We start from the raw sequence: 17,578 nt of genomic DNA, 5'->3' as shown, positions 1-17,578 counted from the left end.
AAGCAAGCAGATGGCTAGGCATGATGGCACACACTTTTAATTCTAGTTTGTGGAAGATAGCTACATGTATATAGATGAGTTCAAGACTAGCCTGGTCTACAAAGAGATTTCCAGGTCAGCGAGAGCTATGCAGTGAGATTATTTAAAAAGAAGACGACGAAGAAAAACAAAAAAAGCATCCAGATGCACCCTCTGTCTATGCTGTTCTTCCAGACTGGTGTCACTGATTAAACAAGCCTGGAGGCAATGCCGGGCGGTGGTGGTGGTGGTGGTGGTGGTGGTGGTGGTGCACGCCTTTAATCCCAGCACCTGGGAGGCAGAAGCAGGTGGATTTCTAAGTTCGAGGCCAACCTACAAAGTGAGTTCCAGGACAGCTAGGGCTACATAGAGAGACCCTGTCTTGAAAAAACCAAAAAGAAAACCAAAACCAAAACCAAAAAAACCAACCAACCAACCAACCAACCAACAACAAACCAAAAATCCAAACCAAAACAACAACGACAAAAAACAAACCTGGAGGCAAAAAAACAATGGAGATAGAGGAGATAAAGGGACATTTGATGTCTTGGCGCTTGCCCTAAGGTCAGGGGACCAAGGACCAGGGAATCAAAGGACACCTCCAAAATGGTCCTGTAGTTGTCGTGAGTCAGTCAGGTAGGCCATGGAGACCCCAGAGGTTGGATCTTAACCAACCTTGTGCAAATGTGCAAAGAAGAAGCTCAGCACAGGAAGTTATATTCAGTGCTTCTAAGAGACATCAGTAAGAACCTTACCTGTCCCCGCAGGCAGCTAGGAGAGGACAGACTACAGGGCTGAGGGACACTTTTAAGACCATAGAACTTGTCCCTCAGAACCCTTGGCTAACCTTAAAAGTAAACAGGAAATAGCTACATTTTGGGCTAGCAAGATGGAGCAGCATGTTAAGGCACTTGCCACCAAACTTGAAGACCTGAGTTTGATCCCTGGAACCCACATGGTAGAAGGAAAGAACCAACTCCTACTTACTGCCAGCTGTCCTTGGAGCACAAGCAAGCTGTTCCAGCCCCAGCGAGCAGCAGAACTTGGCAGCTTTGGTCACGTGGCGGTGGTTTCAGAATCAAGAAAGGGGTTATGGACTTTCCCTCAACGACTAAAGAAAGTTGCTGAGGCCAGGTGTGTGTGGCAGGGGTGTCCCTGCATGGAGGCCTAGAGAGGTCGTTGTGTGAAACTGACGGTGAAGCCTGGATTGCCAGGGAGACTCCAAGAGGTGAGAGATGCCAAGGAGATGCCACTGGAAACCCGCCAAGAAAAATCTGCTCACAAGGAGTGGAGCCAGCCCAGGAAAGAGAGCTGTATTGCTGTTAAAGCTGAAAAGGGTTGTAGACTTGAAACGCATTTTGATGTTAGGCATGGAGATTCAGTTTGCAATTTGCCCAGCTGGGTTCCAGTCTTACTTTGGTCCTATGCTCCCTTCCCTACATTTTGGGAGGGTAATGTATATCCTGTGACATTATATGTTGGAAGTACGTGATCCGTTTTGTTACTTTGATTTTATAGGGGATTAAAGTTAAGAGATTGCATGAATCTCAGAAGAGACTATGAACTTTGGACTTTTAAACATTGTTGAGACTATGATAGACTATGGGGAAATACATTTTCAAGAATATTATGTTTACAAGCCTATAAGGGGCCAGAGAGTGGAATGTAGTGATTTGAATAGGTGTGGCCCCATAGATTCATGTGTTTGAATGCTTGGCTCATAGGGAGTGGCACTATTAGGAGGTATGACCTTGTTGGAGTAGGTGGGACCTTGTTGGAGGAAGTATGTCACTGTGGAGGCTGGCTTTGAGATCTTATATATGTTCAAGTAGGCACATAGCCTCCTTCTGCTACCCATGGATCAAAATGTAGAACTCTCTGCTCCTCCAGCACCATGCTTGCCTGCAAGCTGCCATTCTTCCCATCATGATGACAATGGACTGAACCTCTGAAACTGTAAGCCAGTCCCAATGAAATGTTTTCTTTTATAAGAGTTGCCTTGGTCATGGTGTCTCTTCACTGCAATAAAACTCTAAGACAGGAAGTATTTGTTTTGTTCACAGTATGAAGATACAGCAAGTCATGATGGCAGGAGCTGGAGGCAGTTGGTAATATTGCATTCATACCTGTATTAATTACTCTTCTGTTATGATAAGACACTATAACTGGGGAGCAGAAAGGATGCAATCAAAATATGTTCTAAAAATAATCAATAAAAATAAAAAAAAAGAAGGAAAACTAGACACATGACCAAGGCAGCTGATGAAGGTGTTTAATTGGGCATACTGTTCAGAGGGTTAGAGTCCATGAAGGCAGAGTAATGGCGTGGTGGCAGGAACAGCTGAGGACTCACATCTCAAACCACAAGCAGGAGTCAGAGAGCTAACTGGAGATGGCATGAGTCTGCTGAAACCTCAGAGCCCACTCCCAGTAATACTCCTCCTCCAACAAGGCCACACCTCCTAATCCTTCTCAAGCAATTCCATCAAGTGGGAACAAAGGCTGGGTGTGGTGGTGCACGCCTTTAATCCCAGCACTTGGGAGGCAGAGGCAGGCAGATTTCTGAGTTCGAGGCCAGCCTGGTCTACAGAGTGAGTTCCAGGACAGCCAGGGCTACATAGAGAAACCCTGTCTCTAAAAAACAAAAACAAAACAACAACAACAAAAAGTGGGGACAAAGTATTCAAACATATGAACCTATGGAGGACATTCTCATTCAAACCACCACATTCCACTTTTTGGCCCCCATAGGCCTGTAGCTAGATCACAGTGCAGAATACCTTTAGTTCAACTTCAAACGTTGTTAGGGTGACCTTTCTTTTTTTAAACTTTGTATGAAGGTGTGTCTCTGTATTTTTGATTGTTGTGTACCAGCAGAGAGCTAAGTGCTGGCAGGATTGTGGTATTGTCATTTCTATGACCCATCATTGGGTTTTCTACTTTGTAAATGTTCTTCTTTCCTCACCTGCTCAAAGGCAGTCTAGAGATGTATCAGGTCTAGTCCCACTGCTGGTTAATAGTGCTCTGATGATCAATAGCTAGGACAGAAAGTAGAGGGCAGAACTTCTGGGCAGAGGAATGATGCAGGGGAAGAAATCAGATGTAGGAGATCAGGAAGCAGATCTCCTTTTTATTGCAGGGAGCAGGTGGGTCACAGCTGAGCAGAAGGTATAGAGCAAGCCAGGTGGTGGGTCCATGAAAGTACTGCTATAAAACATCCCCATAGTCTTTCACAGTCTCAACACTGACTTAAAAGGCCAACGTTTAAAATCTCCTCTGAGACTCAAGCCCCTCTAAAATCAAAAAGAAAATTACATACTTCCAACATACAAGGGTGGAGAATAGACGTCAGTCAGAGGGAGGGATTGGGGCACAGTGAGGAAATACTGGACTGAAGCAACACTGAATCCCGCCAGAAAAACTTTGAATCCAGTAGCTGCACACCGGATGCCAGTGGGCTCAGGTTCCAACCTCCTAGCTTTGCTGATTGCAGTACACCTCTCTCTGAGGCTGTGTTGGCTAATTTTATGTCAACTTGACTCAAGCTAGGGTCATTGGAGAGGAGGGAACCTCAATTGAGAAAATGCCTCCAATAAGATCAGGCTGAAGGCAAGGTAATAGGACATTTACCTAATTAGTGAATAATTCGGGAGGGTCCAGCACATTGGTGGTGGTGCCATCTCTGGGTGGGTTCGATAAGAAAACAAGCTGAGCAAGCCATGAGGAGCAGGCAGCACTCCTCCATGAGTTCTGTGTCAGCTTCTGCCTCCAGGTTCCTGCTCTGCTTCAGTTCCTGTCCTGACTTCCTCATTTGATAAACAGTGATGTGGAGTGGAATAAACTCTGCTCAGTTTGCTCTTGGTCTTGATGTTTCAGTGTAGTGATGGTGACCCTAGCTAGTACAGGCTGGGTCTGCTCCATCTATGCTGTGCTCTGTTACTCCCACCAGCTGAGAATAAGACCATTACTACAATTTTTGAGCCAAATTTGAAGCAAGCTTTATTAAATATTGGTCAGGATGATGGACACTGGCCAGGTCCACACCTGGGATTCCCAGAGAAAGGCCACAAGTGACGTTAGTCAGAGGCTTATTTAAAAAAAACAAAAAAGATTTGTTTATTATATATAAGTCCACTATAGCTGTTTTCAGACACACCAGAAGAGGGCATCAGATCTTATTACAGATGGTTGTGAGTCACCATGTGGTTGCTGGGATTTGAACTCAGCACCTCTGGAAGAGGAGTCAGTGCTCTTACCCGCTGAGCCACCTCTCCAGCCCCAGTCAAAGGCTTATTAAGGCCAGTCCCACAAGGCTACATACTTCCCACCTTCGTCTAATCAGGGGCAAACATACATCCTGACATACTTCTGGCCTATGTATCTCCCACCTATTCGTGATCATGCACATCCTGTACATTTGGGGCAATCCACCTTATTTACAGATGTGAAAACCCCACATGGTGGCTTGTCATCTTCCATGAACAACACCCCCAGCATTCCACGAGGTTATTCCATGAGGTCCTTGGACAAATAGGGCTTGCAGGTTAGAGGCATTCTTGTTTTACGGATCTCGTAAGCACAGTATTTTAACCTTAAAACATAACTAGCCCTCACAGTCTCCCTGACAGATATCCCCTGTTTCTGGCATCTCTAATATCTTGGAGTCTCCAGTATAGTCCTGCCTATGCTTTCAGATTCATGCAATGGCCACTTCAGGGCCTCCATGCAGGGACTCCCCTGCCACATGTCAAGCCCCAGCAAGTCTCTGTAACAATGGAGGAAGATTACAGGACCGTCTGCTAGTCATTTTATGACTCTAAAGCCAGCACCATGTGCAGAACACTTCCAAGTTTGGCCACCAGATTGGGTTAAATCCCAGCCCCCCTTAAATCATATTTGTAGCAGCTTTTACTTGTGTTTTAGGTATAGAAAATCCCTTGTCCAGGTCAGAAGCTCAGCTGCTGGGATCTGGCCCCGAGGGCACCTTTATTCCAGTGCAGAGTAGGCCTCTCCTCGATTCCCTCATCTCTCAGCACCAGCCTTCACTTCAGCATTACATTTCCTGGTGGGTTTTTTTTTTTCCTCTCCAAACTTTACCTTTTGTAGCTCTTTTTGTCCCTACCTGGTCTCTCTTTTTTATTGTAGACTTGCATAAGAGTAATCACCAATAACCACGTAGCAGAGTAAAATATTAGGCTGTTTTTAAATCTCCACCAAATAAATTTTTATTTTTTCATTTAGCTTCAAGCAAGTTCTTAGGATGGGGGCAGAAAGCAGTCATCTGCTTTGCCAAAATGTCATAAAAATGTTCTGTAGAGCAGTTACTGCTCTTGCTCTCTCTGACCCCACTTGAGCTCTCAGCACTATGCCAAGCTCCCATGAGAATGTCCCATTAAGCTCGGACTACAGCATTCAACTGCTTTTCTGTCCAAAAATCTCAAAAGTCTTTCACATTCCTCCAAATAAACCTGAAATACATGGTCAGGTCTATTAGAGAAGTATCCCACAACCTGGCACCACTTTCTGTATTAGTTACTTTTTTATTGCTTTTATAAGTGGCCAAGAAACTTATAAAATAAAACATTTAATTGGGCTTACAGTTGCAAAGAGTTCCAGTGCACTATGGTGGAGCAAAGGCATGGCGGCAGGAACAGCTGAGAGCTCACATCTAAAACCACAAGTAAGAGGCAGAGAGAGCACACTGATCCCTTAAATGTCAAGGACTCCTGAAACCTGAAACCCCACACCAGGTGACACACCTCCTCCAACAGGGACATACCTTCTAATCCTTCCCAAACAGTTCCACCAACTAGGAACCAGTTATAATTGAAGTCACCACAGCTGGTGAAGCAGAGACTGATGGAGGGTTGAGCTCAGTGTGCTTCCTTCTTTTTACTTAGCCCCAGACCTGATGATAATGCCTACATTTAGTGTGGCTCCTCCTACATTAAGTAACCTAGTTTAGATAAACCATCAGGCATGTCTAGAGACTTCAGTGGTTCTAGATCCTGTTATGTTGACAACATTGTCACAAGCATCCTCCCCTCCTCCAGTTTCCAGATCCTCTCAAACAATACCACAAGCCAAAGACCAGGCCTTTACCAGGTGAGGCTGTCTAGAGAATTTCACATTCGAGCTGTAGTATGTGTCTTACTTGTCACCCTGTTCATATGGAGGACAGCCACCATCAGACTTCTCAGAGATATTGGTGCCACGGTCACTAGTGCATTCTTACTGCAGGAGAAAAGGATTGGAAGCCAGGCATGGTGGCCTTTAATCCCAACACTAGAGCCACTCTAGAGCATGGCTCTGGCAGGCTTGCCCTTCTCCCTGATTCCCTCTGCCTTACTAAAAACCATTAGATTACATTCCTAAAGCTAGCTACCAAGATCTATTCTCTTATTTGGCCACTTCCTCCTCCTAAGGCTGACTTCCAAGGTCCAGCTATCAAAGTATTGAAATCCAGTAATCAAAACTCCCTTTTGGTTCACCTAATTAATATGCCCAATTAAAGTTAAATACCTCATTCTAAAAAGGGGTTTCCCGGGACTGGAGAGATGGCTCAGGGGTTAACAGCACTGACTGCTCTTCCAAAGGTTCTGAGTTTAAATCCCAGCAACCACATGGTGGCTCACAACCATCTGTAATGGGATCTGATGCCCTCTTCTGGTGCATCTGAAGACAGCTACAGTGTACTCATAAAAAGGGGTTTCCCCCTTTATAAACCACCATTTTCCTATGGGCTTCTCTGTCTTCTCTCCACCCAGAGGCAGTCCTTTGTCCTCCCTCCAGGAGAAATACTCCTTCCCTCTCTCCTTTGTCCCCTTCCCCTTCTCCCTCTTCTCTATCTCCTGTCTTTGTCCCCTTTTCCTGCTCTCTGTCTCTCTGGGGCAAGTAAATCTCCTTTGTGCTGAGAACTTTGAGTCAGAGCAGAAATGACTCAAGGACAGATGCATCTCCAGAGCCCACCCCACCATTGGTGACTGCTCACAAAAGCTGGAAACAGTTTACAGGGTGTCTTTTTCCAGGTGGTTTATTTGGCCTAAATCTCTACCTGGCAGCTTGCTGGTGTCAGAGGTTCGGTCCGTGGCTTGTCCAGGAGTGGCTCTGAGCTGTCTTTATTGTTTGTCTTGACAAGGAGGGGCCTAATGAATCATTCAGTTTGGGAGAGTTCCTCATTCTGTTTTGAGTATATTTTCTGTCTTAAAGAGCTCCCGCACCTTTAATCCCAGCACTTGGGAGGCCGAGACAGGCGGATTTCTGAGTTCAAGGCCAGCCTGGTCTACAGAGTGAGTTCCAGGACAGCCAGGGCTATAAAGAGAAACCCTGTCTCGGAAAAAAACCAAAACAAAAAACAAAAACAAAACAACAAAAAAAAACCAAAACAAAACAAAACAAAAAAAGCTCCCTTGCAAGATGTTTCAATGTAGCAGGAAACTGATACACAACAGAGTCTTCAGAGGGTGTTCTGAAGAACAGCTAAAAACCAAATAGCTACAGGATTCAAATCAACTATACTCTGGTATCAGCAAAAAACAAGAATGTAAAATAACAAAGATTTATCACTTATGCCACCTGGATGCCAGCAGCTGAGTGACTTGGGAGACAGGATCACATTTGAAATGATGCAGGCAGCACAAAGAGGAGGAGGTGCATTTTTATTACCCACAATGCAGTTCCCAATGGAACAATTGCAAAGGCTCTTGCAGGACACACTGCTTTATCCAATGAGTCAGTTGAAAGTTCAGGAGTAAGCCATTCTTTTTCTAATTTTAAAAAAATATGTATGGGTGTATGCTCTCCATGTATGTTTGTGCACTGTGTGTGTGTGTGTGTGTGTGTGTGTGAGTGTGTGTGTGTGTGTGTGTGTGTGTGTGTGTGTGTGAGTGTGTGTGAGTGTGTGTGTGTTGCCCAAGGAGGCCAGAAGGGGGCTCTGGATCTCCTGGGACTGGAGTTACCAGACTTTGTGAGTAAGTACTCATGTAAGTGCTGAGAATTGAACCCAGAGTACTCTAGAAGAAGAGCAGTCAGTGCTTTTACCTGCTCACTTGTCATCCCCCCAGCCCCGCATCTTCTAATCTTAAAGAAAGTGAACAGGGCTAATGACCTCAGCGCTGGCTTCCGTCATGGTGGTGCGGGCATGGCTGCAGTTGGAGGTTATATAATACTGAAATAGTAGTTGAAGGGACTCTAGCCAGCCTAAGTGTGGCAAGCATGGCTCTGGCAGGCCTTGCCCTTCTCCCCAATTCCCTCTACCTTGCTAAAGACCGTTAGATTACATTCCTAAAGATCTACTCCCTTATTTGGCCACTTCCTCCTCCTTAGGCTGACGACCAAGATCCAGCTGTCAATTAAAGTCCAGCAACAAAAGCCCCCTTTGGCTTACCTAATTAATATGTCCAATCAAAATTAAACACCTCAACCTAACAGGGTCTTCCTCAACCTTTATAAATTGCCAATTGTCTATGGGCCATGTCTGTCTCCTCTCTATCCAGTGGCAGTCCTTTTACCTGGAACAAATATCCATCCCCCAACTCCTTGTTCCTTTCCCCTTCTCCCTTACCTTCTGTCTCCTGCCTTTGTCTCTTTATCCCTTGCCCTTTATCTCTCTGGGACAAACTAATGTCCTTTGAGCTGCAAACTTGGTCTTGGGGTGTCTTATGCCAATATTTGCTCCTGCAGTGCTCAGTGCCCAAACCCTACATCTTTTGATAACATATTACTACAGAATACCACAGAAAATAACAGAAAAATAAGACAATGGTGATTGAATTTGAAGAAAGAGTTTAAAATGTAAAGAGTGTGGAATTGTGGGAAATATCCTGTCTTTTCCTATGGAAGGGTTAAAAATGAGACAAAACTTCATTTAAAAAAAAACTGTGAAGAAGGCACTTGGCGGAAATTGGAATTCCTCCAGCGTCAGCACCTCAGAAACCACAGCATGTGCTCAGGGTTTCAGCCCGGGCTCAAGGTCACAGTCTGCTTACCAACTACCAACCACATCACTGTAAAGTAGCCAGTCATGAAAGAGTGTGAAGCCAAGCTCCACCCTTCCAGAGGGAGGCATGGGACCCCTTTGTGTTAGGGATAAAAAATGGGAGACCCACTTGTGAGTGTGCTTGCCTGCCTGCCTGCCTCTTCAAGGCTATGCACCCTCTGTCTTAAGTGATGCTTTCTGTCTTGCTGAAGCACTTTGGATTGTGTGGTCATTTTCTTGGAACCCTCAGAATGAATGCCTGTTGCAGGACCGGATAGTTCCTTTGTGGCACCCTCATGACGGTCTCAGGGGAACTTGCCATTCTCTTGATGGCTGATTGATGTGGGAGGGCTCAGGCCATTGTGGGCAGTACCATCCCTGGAGAGGTGAGCCTGAGTGGTGTAAGAAAGGGAACTGAGCAAGCCATAGGGAGCAAGCCATTAAGCAGCACTCCTCCATGGCCTCTGCTTCAGTTTCTGCCCCCATGTTTTTGCCTTGAGCTCCTGCCCTGGCTTCCCATTATGACAGAATATACCCAGTAAGGTGACATGAACTCTCTTCTCCCCAAGCTACCTTCTTCTTCTTCTTTTTTATTTTAAAGATTTATTTATTTTATATATGTGAGTTCACTGTAGCTGTCTTCAGACACACCAGAAGAGGGCATCAGATCCCATTACAGATGGCTGTGAGCCACCATGTGGTTGCTGGGAATTGAACTCAGGACCTTTGGAAGAGCAGTCTTAACTGCTGAGATAACTCACCAGCCCCCAAGTTGCCTTTTGTCATGGTATCTATCACAGCGACAGAAACCTAACTAGAACAGTGAATCCATTAATTTAGTGGGGCTATGCACAGAAGCACAGGTGACTCTTGGGCAGCTGGAACATTCAAAAGCTCCACTTGGCATGGTTGACAGAGTTAGATAGATATGGGTCAAGGTGACATGAAATGAAAGAAAGAATAAGACTTACGTTATTATTATTATTATTGTTATTATTATTATTGGTTTTTTTGAGACAGGGTTTTTCTGTGTAGCCCTGGCTGTCCTGGAACTCACTGTGTAGACCAGGCTGGCCTCGAACTCAGAAATCTGCCTGCTTTTGCCTCCCAAGTGCTGGGATTAAAGGCGTGCCCAGCCAAGACTTACATTATTATCATGCCAGGCAGATGTGTTCATCAGTCTGTTGAAGGTTCCTAGGTTTAGGTCCTTAAAGCTCCAGACTGCCCACGAAAGCTGCACACCAGGTGTTCCCTGCCCTGGGTGCAGGCAGGACCCCAGAAGATCTTCTCCTCTCTCATCAACTGTTCGCTGATTCTGTAGCCTTACAGAGGGGCTTTTACAAGAATCATGTGATGTTCTGGGCTTCCCGAGTGAGTGCTGTGAGCCTCCATGTCTTAAGCTTCTGGGCCTGTGAACTTCCCTCTCCTCTTTCTCTTCATTCCTACTTGGACGGTAGAGACAGCAGGTTTCTCCTCTCTGCCTCTCCAGGTCCAGCCTCTTTTCTAATTTTTTTTTTTTTTAAAGATTTACTTATTTATTATATGTAAGTACACTGTAGCTGTCTTCAGACGCACCAGAAGAGGGTGTCAGAACTCATTACGGGTGGTTGTGAGCCACCATGTGGTTGCTGGGATTTGAACTCATGACCTTCTGAAGAGCAGTCGGTACTCTTACCCGCTGAGCCATCTCACCAGCCCCCTCTTTTCTAATTCTAGTAGATTTTCATTGCTCTGAGGTTGGAAAAAAAAAAGAGGGCTGGAGAGATGGCTCAGAGGTTAAAGGCACTGACTGCTCTTCCAGAGGTCCTGAGTTTAATTCCCAGCAACCACATGGTGGCTCACAACCATCTGAACTGGGATCTGATGCCCTCTTCTGCTGTGTCTAACACCTGCATTGTACTCATATACATAAAATAAATAAATCTAAACAAAACAAAACAAAACCCTCTTACTAAAAAAAAAAAAAAAAGAAAAGAAAAGAAAAAAAAAAGAAAGAAGCCGTCAGGCAGTGGTGGCGTGTGCCTGTAATAATCCCAGTGCTTGGGAGGGAGAGACAGGCGGATGTCTGAGAGGAGCCTATCTCCTGCTCTCTGTGTCTCTTGGAAATGATGGCTGGACATGCTGAGGGCCTCACAGCCAGAGCCACGTTCTAAGCTCCTGCCCCACCCCTCAGCCCCCACCCCAAAGTCCTGGCTGTTGGCTGAATCTACAATCCGTTTTGTTTTGTTGGTTTGGCTGGTTGGTTCTTTCTTTGTTTTAGTGCTAGGGACTTGTGCTAGGCCAAGTTAGGCCAAGTGTTGTAGCCTTAGGCTACATCCCCAGCTCTTAGGTTTAAGAGACAGGATGTCACACAGGATAACCTTGCACCCACAATCCTTCTGCATTAGCACCCAGAGTTCTGGGATGACCAGCAGGCGCCATCATGTTTGGCTGGGATTTCTGACACAGGGGTTGAGTTTTTCCATCCGAATATGGCTGGCATAGGCATTGACTGGGCAAACTCAGCCCACTCCACTACCATTTCCTTCCTTGGGTAAGCTGATGTGGAGCTTTGAATAGGAATGGCTTCCATAGGCTCATATATTAGAATGCTTGGTCATTAAGGAATTGTGCTGCTTGACAGGGATTAGGATGTTTAGCCTTGTTGAGGAGGTGTGGCTTTGTTGGAGGAAGTGTGTCACTAGGAGTGGGCTTTGGGGTTTCAAATGCTCAAACCAAACTCAAGTCTTTCTCTCTTCTTGCTGCCTGTGGATCTGACTGTAGAACGCTCAGCTACTTCTCCCTCACCATATCTATCTGCATGCCATCATGCTTCCTGCCATGATGGTAATGGACTAATCCTGTGGAACTATAAACCAGCCCTGATTAAATGCTGTCCTTTATAAGAGTTGCTGTGGTCATGGTGTCTGTTCACAGCAGTAGTACAGTAGCTAAGATGTTAAGTTGATTCTCTTCAAGGGCAAGTCCTTCTCTCTCTGTGTTGAAACCCTGTCTTAGTCAGGTTTTACTGCTATGAACAGACACCATGACCAAGGCAAGTCTTATAAAGGCCAACATTTCATTGGGGCTGGCTTACAGATTCAAAGGTTCAGTCCAGTCCACTCACATCAAGGTGGGAACATAGTAGCATCCAGGCAGGCACAGTGCAGGAGGAGCTGAGAGTTCTACATCTTCATCTGAAAGCTGTTAGCAGAATACTGGCTTCCAGGTAGCTAGGGTGAGAGTCTTTTTTTTTTTTTTTTTTTTTTGGTTTTTCGAGACATTGTTTCTCTGTGTAGCCCTGGCTGTCCTGGAACTCACTCTATAGACCAGGCTGGCCTCAAACTCAGAAATCCGCCTGCCTCTGCCTCCCAAGTGCTGGGATTAGAGGCGTGTGCCACCACCACCTAGCAGGGTGAGAGTCTTAAGCTCACTCTCACAGTGACAGGCCTACTCCAACAATAGTGCCACTCCCTGGGCCGAGCATATACAAATCAACACAAATCCAGTTCTCCATGAAAGAATAAAAAATCAAGAAGTGAGGCATGGTTGTAAGTGTTGCAGCTCTGTGGGGAAAGGTATTCTGGCAGTCAGGAGCCAAGGAATACCACAAAGTCACACCACACTACAAACCTCACACAAGAGATCAACTGGGGAAAATGCAAGGAGGTAGCTGCCCCTGCTCAGGTGAGAGGCAAACACTGAGTGGAAGGCAGGCTTTATATAGGGGTTCTTGGGGGCGGGGCTTTCTAGGATGAGGCCTTTCAGGGTGGGGATTGCTGGGATTTCAAGTCCCGAGTTCAGGGATTGGTGGGTTTTTAAAACCCAGACCTGAGCTCAGACCCGAGTGATACTCTACAGTGATAGTGCATACCTACAGTCTCAACACTTGGGAAATAGAAAGACTGATTTTAAAGCTAACTTGGACTACATATCCATGCCCAGTCTCCAAGAAAGAAGGGAGGGCTGGCAAGATGAGTCATCAGACAAAGCACTTGTGGCCAAACCAGATGATCTGAGTTTAGTCCCTGGAACCCTCATGGTGGAGAGAGAGCAGTCACTCCTGAAAGGTGTCGTGTCTCCTCCACATGCAGGGCGTGGCATGCCTGTGCTCTGGTGAGCACACATGTACGTGTATGACACATGTACACGTATGCGCACGCATGCACGCACAAATGAGTAAATAAATGTGAAAAGGTATTTTTTTAAAAGGGAGCGAAGGCCTTGAACTCACACCAATCCCTCTGCCTCCACCTCAAGTGCTTGCGCTCCCACACCCGGCTGTTTTGTGTTTTTATGATGTGTGGCAGCAACAGAGATAAAGCGTGTACTCGCAGGTTTGACTGGTTTGTCCTGTAGAAGGGCGGGTCATAAACAGGTTTCTTGCTTAAGAGACTGGGAGAGTTTGGGCCTTTGTTTCCCACAGATTCCAGGGCTTCAAGAGAGACAGGATGGGGTTCACCTAGAAATGTGGTTCTTCTCCAGGTTTGATGCTAGCAGAGCCACCAGGATTTTGATTCACTGGGACTGGAACAGGACCCAAGAACTCTTCTCCAAGCTCCTGGGTCTGGGCCAGAGTGTGAAGGTACAGCTGCTGCCGTAGAGTGATGCTGTGTAACTCTGGTTGCACACTGAAATGGTCAGAATCGTCCCAGACTCCTCTCAAACCTCCACAGTGAAAACTCACGTGACGGGGTCAAAACCTGGCATTTTTCCAAGTTCTTCCCCTGGCACAGGCGATTCTCATGTACATCTGGGTTTAGGATGCTAATCAGAACCCCCAGGCCAGAGTGGTGCACTTGGGAAAGCAGATGCCACCAACTATGCTGTGCCCATTGTCTGTGGGACATTTCAACAACGTCCTGGTGTTGGGTAGGAGTTCTAGACTCCGCTCTCGTGGCAGTTCGAATGAAGATGGCCCCGGTAGACTCATACATTTGAATGCTTGCCTCTCAGTTGGTGGACTGTGGGGAAAGATGAAAAGGTCTTAGTCTTTGGAGGAGGGCACGGCATGCCTGTGCTCTTGGGCACGGCATGCCTGTGCTCTTGGAGGAGCTGCATGACTGGGAGTGGGCTCTGAGGTTTCTCTCCCTGTTGCCTGTGGATCAGGATGTAGCTCTCAGCTACTTCTCCAATACCATATCTGCCTCTGTGCCACCTTGCTGTCTGACATGATGATAATGGACTCACCCTTTGAAACTGTAAGCAAGCTCCCAATTAAATGCTTTTTTTTTTTTTTTTTTTGGTTTTTTGATACAGGGTTTCTCTGAGTAGCCCTGGCTGTCCTGGAACTCACTGTGTAGACCAGGCTGGCCTCGAACTCAGAAATCCGCCTGCCTCTGCCTCCCAAGTGCTGGGATTAAAGGCTAAATGCTTTCTTTTACAAGAGTTGCCTCGGTCATGGTGTCTCTTCACACAGCAATAGGGCAGTGACTATGACACCTCCCTGTTCAAGGCTCTCTTACTGACAGATCCAGCAGCAGGCCTGTCCCAGGAGGCTCTTCCTGCAGCAGGGCCCAGGTCTGACCCTGCCACCTTTCTTCAAGCTCTTAGTGAGTAGTGCCCTTCCCAATCTAGGCCTCCCATCTAGACTTGACCACACCAGTTCCATTATATTCTCCAACCGTCTACAACCCAGTCTACGTCCTTGCCCATTGCTGTCTCCGATGTGTAGTTAACTGGATCCAGAGCTTGGAAGAGAATTAGGTGGAAAGATTCAGGATTCTGGAAGGTTCTCCAGCAAGTTCCAAGGAGCTGGTCTGTCTCTTTCTTGGCCCAGCCTGTCTTTTCCCTTCTGAAGACAGGCTCTTCTGGAATTTTCCATCATCTGACATTTGCAAACTACTTGGTGGGAGCCAGTCTTGCAAAAACTCAGAGCACCAGTTTCAAATAGTGATGAATTTTAAAATGGTATGATTATTTTTACTGAGATAGGAAGTCTTCTAGCTCACACTGACCTTGACCTCATTATGTGGCTGAAAATGACCTTGGACTCCTGATGGACTGGGTTCTACTTCCCAAGCGCTGGGACTGCAGCTGTGAGCCAGCATACCTACTTTACTCAGTGCTGCAGATCCAACCCAGGGCTTCAAGCATTCTGGGCAAATATTCTCCCAACTGCACTACATCCCCAACCCCAATTAATTTTTGTTTCTCAAGACAGGGTCTCACTATGTGAGTTCTTCCTGTCCTGGAAACCATTGTGAATACCAGGCTACCTTGAACTCACAGAATATGCTCCTGCCTCTGCCTCCAGAGTGCCAGAACTAAAGATGTGGTTACCATGTCCAGCATAATTATTTTTTAATGATTAAAGTTTACATTAGTGAAAAGTCAGGGTTTGTTGTTTTGTTTTGAGACAGTGTCATTCTCACTGTGTAGCCCACACTGTCTTTCTCACTGTGTAGCCCGCCCTGGCTCTAATGTTTAATCTGGCTGCCTTGACCCAGAGTATTGCTTGGGATTACAGGTGTGCCCCACTGCACAGTGGCAGGGTTTTTTTCTCCTGTTATTGACAGTGAGAAAGATAATGTTGTATGTAACTTTGAGGGAAAAAAAGTGAAATGGGACAGGACTATAATCCCAGCACCCAGGAGGTGGGGACAGGGGTTTTTGTTGTTTTGTTTGTATGTTTGTTTTGAGACAGGGTCTTTCTGTGTAGTCCTGGATGTCCTGGAACTCCCTTTGTAGACTACTGTCTTGAAATAATACTTGGCCCTTAAAGTTTTATTTGTATGCATATGCGTATGCATGTGCGTGTGTGTGTGTGTGTGTGTGTGTGTGTGTGTGTGTGTACACTGTATGCCAGCCAAAAGAGAGCATCCAATTCTCTGGACCTGAATATACAGGTAAGGAAACTGTTGGCATCAGGACCTCTGAAACCCTTGACCTCACATAGGCGGGCCTCACAGACCTGTTGCCAAGGCAACGGCCACCATATTCACAGAATCCAATGGGGTCACCTCCCACCTTTACCTGTGACCATGTCACCATCCATATATCATAAGAGGAACACCCCTCCCTCTCTTTCTCCCTCCTTCTCTTTCTGCAGCCACCTCGTCTCTCTCTCTCTCCCAATAAACCTCTTACATTTGGAACTGTTTTGGGTCTAGTGTACTGTGTTTAGGGTGCGAGGCGCTTTTCTAACACATCAGAAATGACCAGCCTGAAGTACTGAATGAGATTGTCTCAAACTGAAACAAACAAACAAATGGAAAAAGAAGGTAATGAAATAGTCATTAAGAGTGTATAGTTGGGGCTGGCGAGATGGCTCAGTGGGTAAGAGCACTGACTGCTCTTCTGAACCACATTGTGGCTCACAACCACCCGTAATGGGATCTGATGCCCTCTTCTGGAGTGTCTGAAGACAGCTACAGTGTATTACGCTGGAGCGAGCTGGGTGGAGCTAGCAGGCTGGAGTGAGCCGACCAGCAGAGGTCCTGAGTTCAATTCCCAGCAGCCACACACATGATAGCTCACAGCCATCTGTACAGCTACAGTGTACTCATACACATAAAATAAATAAAAATAAATCTTTAAAAAAAAAAAAGAGTGTATAGTTGAGCCGTGAACAACGCAGCAATGGCCAAGATTAAGGTCCAGGACCTGCGTGGCAAGAAGGAGGAGGAGCTGTTAAAACAACTGTATGATCTGAAGGTGGAATTGTCCCAGCTTCCAGTTGCCAAAGTGACACGCGGTGCCACGTCCAAGCTCTCCAAGATACGAGTCATACGAAAATCCATCCCCCGAGTCCTCACTGTCATTAACCAGACTCAAAAAGAAAACCTCAGGAAATTCTACAAGGCCAAGAAATACAAGCTTCTGGACCTGTGACCCAAGAAGACTAGAGCCATGCTCCGCATGAAGAGAAGCTGAAGACCAAGAAGCAGCAGTGGAAGGAACGCTGTACCCACTGCACATGTCTGCAGTCAAGGCCTGAGATGACAGATAATAAAATGTAAGACTGACCAAAAAAAAAGAGTGTATAGTCTATGGGGCTAGAGAGATGGCTCAGTGGTTAAGAGCACTGGCTGCTCTTCCAGAGGATCTAGGTTCAATTCATAGCACCCACATGGCAGCTCACAACTATCTGTAACTCCAGTCATAGGGAATCGATCTCTTTCTCTCTCTCTCTCTCTTTCTCTCTCTCTTTCTCACACACACACACACACATACACACACACACACACACACACACACACACAAAGGCAAAACACCAATGGAAATAAAAAATAAATAAATAAATCGGGCTGGAGAGATGGCTCAGCGGTGAAGAGCACTGACTGCTCTTCGGAAGGTCCTGAGTTCAAATCCCAGCAACCACATAGTGGCTCACAGCCATCTGTAATGGGATCTGATTCCCTTTTCTGGTGTTTCTGAAGACAGTTACAGTGTACTTAGATATAATAATAAATAAATCTTTAGGCTGGAGCAAGCAGGGCCAGAACAAGAAGGGGCTGACTGGAGCGAGCAGAGGTCCTGAATTCAAATTCCCAGCAACCACATGATGGCTCACAACCACCAGTACAGCTACAGTGTACTCATATACATAAAATAAATAAATAAATCTTTTAAAAAATCATTAGAAAAAGGGAGAGAGAGAGA

General features: G+C 46.0%; 1 pseudogene; it reads left to right on the top strand.

Annotated features, from left to right (window-relative positions):
* The first annotated feature begins 16,555 nt into the window (after nt 1-16,555).
* Nucleotides 16,556-16,935, top strand: LOC116094434 (annotated as a pseudogene).
* Nucleotides 16,936-17,578: the final 643 nt, after the last annotated feature.

This window comes from Mastomys coucha, unplaced genomic scaffold, assembly GCF_008632895.1.
Source record: "Mastomys coucha isolate ucsf_1 unplaced genomic scaffold, UCSF_Mcou_1 pScaffold16, whole genome shotgun sequence".
Classification (NCBI taxonomy): Eukaryota; Metazoa; Chordata; class Mammalia; order Rodentia; family Muridae; genus Mastomys; species Mastomys coucha.
The sequence above is the reverse complement of the archived record's forward strand: the minus strand, read 5'-3'. Positions and strand labels throughout refer to the sequence as shown.